This window comes from Triticum aestivum, chromosome 5A (genome assembly GCF_018294505.1).
Source record: "Triticum aestivum cultivar Chinese Spring chromosome 5A, IWGSC CS RefSeq v2.1, whole genome shotgun sequence".
Classification (NCBI taxonomy): Eukaryota; Viridiplantae; Streptophyta; class Magnoliopsida; order Poales; family Poaceae; genus Triticum; species Triticum aestivum.
In genome coordinates, this window is record NC_057806.1 from 480,108,863 (window position 1) to 480,115,842 (window position 6,980).

Below are 6,980 nucleotides of genomic sequence, written 5' to 3' on the forward strand. Positions count from 1 at the left end.
GTAAAGTAGTCACTTGCTTAGGGACAATTTCACAACTCCTACCACCACTTTTCCACAGCTGCTATACTAACTTTATTGCTTCTTTACCTAAAACGGCCCCTAGTTTTTATTTACGTGCTCTTTATATTCTTGCAAACCTATCCCACAACACCTACAAAGTACTTCTAGTTTCATACTTGTTTTAGGTAAAGCAAACGTCAAGTGTGCGTAGAATTGTATCGGTGGTCGATAGAACTTGAGGGAATATGTGTTCTACCTTTAGCTCCTCGTTGGGTTCGACACTCTTAATTATCGAAAGAAGCTACAATTGGTCCCCTATACTTGTGGGTTATCACCAGCTATCATGGAATTTCTGCTGTGCGACGAGTCTTTTTAGCGACCATACGTAGAAGCGGTTAACCTCCAAGAACTATTGGCTGCAACCTGTTGGTACCTGTGGTGGCAGAGGTGGCAGATGTTCCAAGGCGAGGAGGTTCAACCTCTAGGAAGAACAACTCCAACAATTTGTGCGCTAACCTTGAATTATAATCGAGCAGTGAGAAAAGCTACTTTCTCCAATGGTGATTACTCGGGCTCCTGTGGTATGGTAGTGTGTGATCACAGAGGGAAGTTCCTTGCGGCGGCATCGGCAAAACAGGAACATGTGGTAGACTTGGTGTCAGCGGAGGCTGCCGCACTCTTCGAGGGTCTGAAATTGGGGCAGAGCATTGCATGTTCAAACATCCTGGTATGAATGGATAACATCATCATAGTGGAGGCACTTAATCAAAACGAAGGACACTCGGTGGTAGCAGCTCTTATTTTAGAAGACTGTCGTTTCATCTTATGTGATTTCAGGAAGGTGACTATTGAACATTGTAATAGGGAGTCAAATGTAGTTGCTCATGAGCTAGCTAATTGGGGTCGTGTTAATCCTCCCACTGTTTGGACGGATGAACCCCCAACTTTTCTGGTTAAATTTTTAGTAGGATGTTTTTCAGTTATGAAGATTGTGAAGGGTGCTTTGCGTAACAAAATTGATGATGATTACACTACACCACGGTAGAGCTTCCGTGACACACCAATGTGTCGGCATAGGGTACCTTTGCCGACAGTTAAGTTGTAGCTAACACAAATGCTGACAGAAGATGAAAGAGTCGGAGGACTTGCTGTGGGCAAAGGTATTGCCGACAGTTATTTACTTCCCAACACATTTTCAGTCAGCATACACCCTACATACGCCGACAGATGGTATGTCCACATACACCCTACATATGCCGACAGTTTATCAGACAACATACACCCTATCTATGCCAACAGATAGCGTGTCCACATATACCCTACCTATGCTGACACTTTATTAGCCACGTACACCATATCTATGCCAACAAATAGTCTATCAACATACGCCCTACCTACACTGACAGATAGTGCTTTTGCCGACTAATAAATTGCTGGTAAAGTGATGTGCAGCCAAACAATATATACAAGCTCTAAACAGATTCAATTATTATCCCCACATCCAGAAGCAGGTTCAAGATGAACACATATTGTACAACAATGAAATATATTCACAAACGTTCATATACATTGAACACAAGTTGACAAACACATCAATCTTGACAAAGCATAGTTTTTACCATCTTAATAATCACCCAGAACACACAAGTCACAAAAAGATAGCATTATTTGCTGGTATGAGAAACTTCAACTAGATGATCCAGTACACACAAGTCTGTATCCACATGCACAAAATGCAAGCTCCAAAATAACCAAATCACCAAATGGTCTACAACACATAAGATCCATGATTACAAGTTGGTTGGTCCATAAACGCTGCAAAGTCATCACGTCCATGTGCACCAGTTGGCTAAGTACCTGGAATTTTTGACAAAAATTTGTCAAGAAAGTGTAATCAGCTCAAGTTGTTCAAAACTCATTTATGGATTAACACAGTCAATCAATAAATCCTCATGATATCAACGGCTCACATGGTACTATACAGAACTATGTTCATGTGCTTGCAGTTTTATCAACAATGAAGGTATTGACCATCTGAAACAGAGATCATACAACCCAGTAGCTTATTTTATAGTCTATTACATAAGCATTCACTGAAGAAAAGACAAACTCCTTCGCAACCTCTCTAGATTTTCATGATTAAGAGCTACATAACCTCCCACGGGAAAGAGGAAGCGTCCAGTACGGAAAAACAAAAGAAGAGTCCGGCACCTAACCCCCCACGCACAAGATAAGCGCCCTAGCATGTGAAAGAAAAAAACAGCCTGGACTCCTATTTGATGTGCCCTGTGGATTTAAAAAAAATACTAGCTCTACCAAATAGATAGTCCGAACATTAGCGTTCTATCATAATACAGTCTGTATTGCTTAGTGCGTCATGTTTAACTCAGACATGGGTTTCACAAAAAGAATAGCTCTACCAAGTAGATTTGCACTTATACAAATCAAACTTATAGTGACGACAATGATATTAGGAGATACTTATTTTATCTAATGAAGTATCTCTCTTCGCATTCTTTTTAAAAATAAAGCATGCCTACAATACATTTGTTTTCAACATAGTGCAGACACACACGCTCATACATACGCACATACACGTATCCATATAAACGCACGCACGCGCACCCTACCCCTAACCACCCAATCACATGTTGGTTCGCACCTACAATAGAATTTTAACTATAATAAATCATGCATGGACGACTAAGTACCAAAATATGTGCGCTTAGTGTCAACATCTATCATCATGTTATGTACAACAATACCATGTAGGCTTATGTTGCATTGCCATGCTAGGTAACCAAAGAGGTGCAGCCGTGCCAACAAAGATCTGGATACCAGCAAAAGCATCTAGACTTATGACACCAGAATATTTTTCCTAAAAAACAGCAGGATCATATTTCATAGAAATACAAACGCATACCAAGGGATCACTTTGAACTCTAGGAAAAAATTCAACAGACCCATGCATGGACATGTATATAAATTGTCTAACAGTCAAATACCTATAAAAGGGAGACGCTCATGGACAACCGCATACTACTAATCAGCAAGGCATCTCTCGCTGCAATCATTGGCCTATTTTCATTCACGTTGCAACCAATTAGCTTGGCCAAATGGATGCGTAAACTGGATTGGTTGGCTTTGGGAAGACCCCTATTGGTTCAGGCCCCTATTGCTTCTGTTCTAATACATAGTTGCTTTGGCAAGACATCAGTATGAATAAAGCCGATAAATATAGTATGCATGCAGATAGATCCTACATACAGAGAAACAAATCATGTCATCTTGTAACTTCTAAACACACTAAAAGGCTAAAGGAATACCTTAGAGATAATTGACCATGATACCTACACTTTGTTCAATGCCCTTCTCGGATTTGTCATCCATCCAGTTTATTCTCTCAACCATCTACCATAAAATAAAAGTGGTGTTCAGCTATTACGTAATGCCCAGTGAATTGATTCAAATACCGGTCATGAGTTGCACAAACATTAGCAGAGCATTTCCTAATACAACCAGTGAGCCACAGTTACAACGGCTAGTGTTGGTAGTAGTGAATTTAAATTACACATGACGCAATCACAGGACAAACTGAGCCATTCAGTTGCAAACTACGCTCTACACTTTGAAATAAGCCATTTGGGGTGCAGATACGTACTTAAATGGCAAAGAGCTTGGTGTTCAAGTTGTGGGAGTTGTGCCGAATGTGGATTGGTCGCAGACACATCTCAAGGTTGTTCTGTATATCCCACCCACACTATCAGATCAGCTGAAACAAAGCAGCCCAATTTCAGATTAGAGAGTTAAAAGTAGGCACATAAACCATAGCAGTAGTATAAGGGGCTCATGGAGAGTAAGAAGAAGAACCAGTGCCTATTCAGTTCCAAGTGGACTCGCCACGCGTTGACTGAAAAATAGCTCATCTGCCAAGATAGTAAGGTGATACATATTAAAATTGTTTGTGATAAACTGAACCTTCATTTCTCGGGCCTAGTTTAAAATGATGGACTAGTTGAACTGGTTAACAAAAAGGAAATCCTGGACAAGCATCAGGATGGCAAAATGATGGATCCATCCATTCCATTTGCTGACTTACCACGTCATATCCTCAAATGGCTTGTATAACATAAATGAGGGCCCAACGGTGCCAGCGGCATGCCTCTAGCACAAGCTGAAAATAAAACAATGAAGCTTATCATCATATAATTATATGCCAGTGATAAACTTGCATGGAGCCACATACTGAATCTAAAGGATTAGGGAGTTGTGTTTTTGTTCTTCTATTCAGATTGGCCAAACAAAGGTGAAGACATGACATAAAGCATAACCATGTTGTAGATCAGCAATCAAGCTTACATGGCAACAATAAGATCCAGTGATAATAAGTTCCCAAGGTTTACATAGGATTTAGGGTGTAATATTCAGATGTTTCAAACAAGTGTTAAAACAGGACACCAGACCAACAATTTCCTACATGTCCATTCATTTTCACAATGACATATATATGCCATTGTCTCGATGACATTTTATATGCCAGTGTCTTTCTTGTGTCTCCAAATTAAAATCAAGGTTCACTTTTATAATATTTTGTTGAACTTCACGCACCAACAGAAGTATTACTGGATGCCTAACAAAATAGTCGCACAACACAATTAACCAAATAAAGTAGCTGAAAATTTTCACAGAGAACTAAATGCATTAATAGTCTGCAATGACAACAATAGTGCATCAACATTAGAGTTAAACCAGATCCATAATAGAGTAACTGAAAATTTTCAGATCCACAACATTTTTAGAGAAATAAAGCATCACATAACAGACAAGAGCTTGTCAGACCAAACTAATAGATATAACCAACTAGGCAGGCACATGAGATGGCAGAAGATAATTTTTCCTGCGATGCAACATACCACATATGGAATCTTTCCCTGAGAGGAAGAAGAGGAGGGCGCTGTCTTGGTCCTTCCAGAGAGGAAGAATAGGAAGGATCTTTCCCCGAGAGGAGGAAGTGGAGGGCGCTGTCTTGGTCCTTCGAGAGGGCTAGCGGTGGTCGGTGAAGGCCCCGGTGGACGGGGCTGTCGGTGGCCGCGTCACTAGGGAAGGCATGCATCGATGTGGTTAGGGGATCTGGGTTATGCTCACCGCCGGCGGTGGGGACTCGGGCAGCGAAGGGACAAAGGAAGGTAGGCGATGGAGGAGGCCGGGAGCTCGGGGCTATGGCCGCCGGTGGCGGCAGGGACAGGTCCGAGGACGGAGACCCCGAGAACGGCCGCAGCGGAAGTTGGGTGCAGGGGCAGAGTGGATAGGGTTAACGCGAGTGGATGTGAGGCTACGGGTTCCTTTGGGGTTGAAAACTAGGCCGGCCGCACTGAAATTTTTGGGCTCTCGCGCCTAATTCACGCGGCAATTGTTTGGCCTTTCCTTGCTTGACACGTGTCCACATACGCCGACACTTAATCTGTGTCCATACATCCTAGCTACGCCGACATATATTATGTCGTTAAGCACATACCTACGCCGACATAAAAACTATCAGGATGTGCACATCTACCGACAGATGCTATGTCACTGAGTGGTTGCCGACATATACATTGTCGTTGCATGATTTCCGGCACATAGTGTGTCTATTATGATGTACATTGGCCGACAAATGATCTGATTACAAAGCTTCAAAGCTACGGTGACATATCTCCTGTAGAGATTAATAGACCTTTGCCAACAAAAGTGTGTCACCTAACCTCTACCGTGGTGTAGTGTTATTTGAGCCATAGCCTAATTTGCTTCGTGGAAAATGGACTGCTGGACGAAATTGCTTATAAAGTGATTCTTGATCGTTTCCATAAGATTAAAGATCGTCATGGGAGAAATGTATTGTAATGATCCTATACCTTACACCTCTTGTGTGTTTACCATTTCCATTAGAATTTACCGAAAAAGGCTTTCGCCCCGCTTTATATATAAAGCACTTGCCCAAGCCAACAGTACAAAGGTTCACACACTCACACACAGGTCTACACCCAACAGGGGCACAAAGCAGGACCACACACAAATAAAGGGGTTCATGCTGAGGGCACAGCTCAACAAGCCCAAACACAAAAAGGAACGACATCATCTAGTCGGGCTCCGGCGGTGGCGGCGGAAGCGGAGGCGCCAGGTGGAAGGCGAGCGATCGAAGGTCGGCGAGGAGGGTGTTGATGACGTCCCGGTCCTGAGGGCGGCTAAGCAGCCGCCAAAGCTGCAAGTACCCACACATTTTAAAAATGGCGTCAGTAGCGCGACGAAGAGGGATTTTCTGGATGACGAGCTTATTGCGAACGGTCCAAAGCGTCCATGCGAGAACTCCAACGCAGAGCCAGCGAATGTGGCGGTGGCGGGGAGGGGAGTTGTGGATTTCCGCAAGGAGGTCGGGGAAGTTGGAGTTGCACCATTGTCCACCAACCGTCTCGCGGAAGCAGGACCAGAGAAACTGTGCCGCATGGCACGTGAAGAAGATGTGGTTAGCATCCTCCGCGGTGCCGCACAGAGGGCAGAGCCCATCTCCGGGTCCGTTGCGCTTGAGGACTTCGACACCCGAGGGGAGGCGGCCACGAATCCACTACCAAAGGAAGATCCGAATCTTCAGAGGCAACCGGATGTCCCAAATGAGCCCAAAGGGCTCGGGGGCGAGCGAAGGCGCGATGGCCGCATAGAGGGATCTCGTAGAGAAACGTCCGGAGGCCTCTAGGCGCCACGAGATGGCGTCCGGGGCGTCAGTAACGCGCATCGGGAGAAGGGCGATGTCCTGGAGTAGAGAATCCCAGGCGGTCACTTCAAGGGGCCCGAAAGGGCGACGGAATGCGAGGCGCCCTAAGTCAATAAGGGCCGTCTCAACGGAGACCCGAGGGTCAACAGCAATGGCGAAGAGAGCAGGAAAGCGGGCGGCCAGAGGGGCGTCACCGAGCCACCGATCGAACCAGAACAGGGTCGCGGACCCAGTT

General features: G+C 44.3%; 1 long non-coding RNA gene across 1 annotated transcript; it reads right to left on the minus strand.

Annotated features, from left to right (window-relative positions):
* Positions 1 to 1,540: 1,540 nt before the first annotated feature.
* On the minus strand, positions 1,541 to 5,331 carry LOC123107264 (uncharacterized). The gene is made up of 5 exons (XR_006451628.1): positions 4,914 to 5,331; positions 4,100 to 4,174; positions 3,662 to 3,926; positions 3,327 to 3,411; positions 1,541 to 1,857 (listed from the first exon to the last, which is right to left on the minus strand). It is a non-coding gene; the product is annotated as an uncharacterized lncRNA (long non-coding RNA).
* Between the last annotated feature and the right edge of the window lie 1,649 nt (positions 5,332 to 6,980).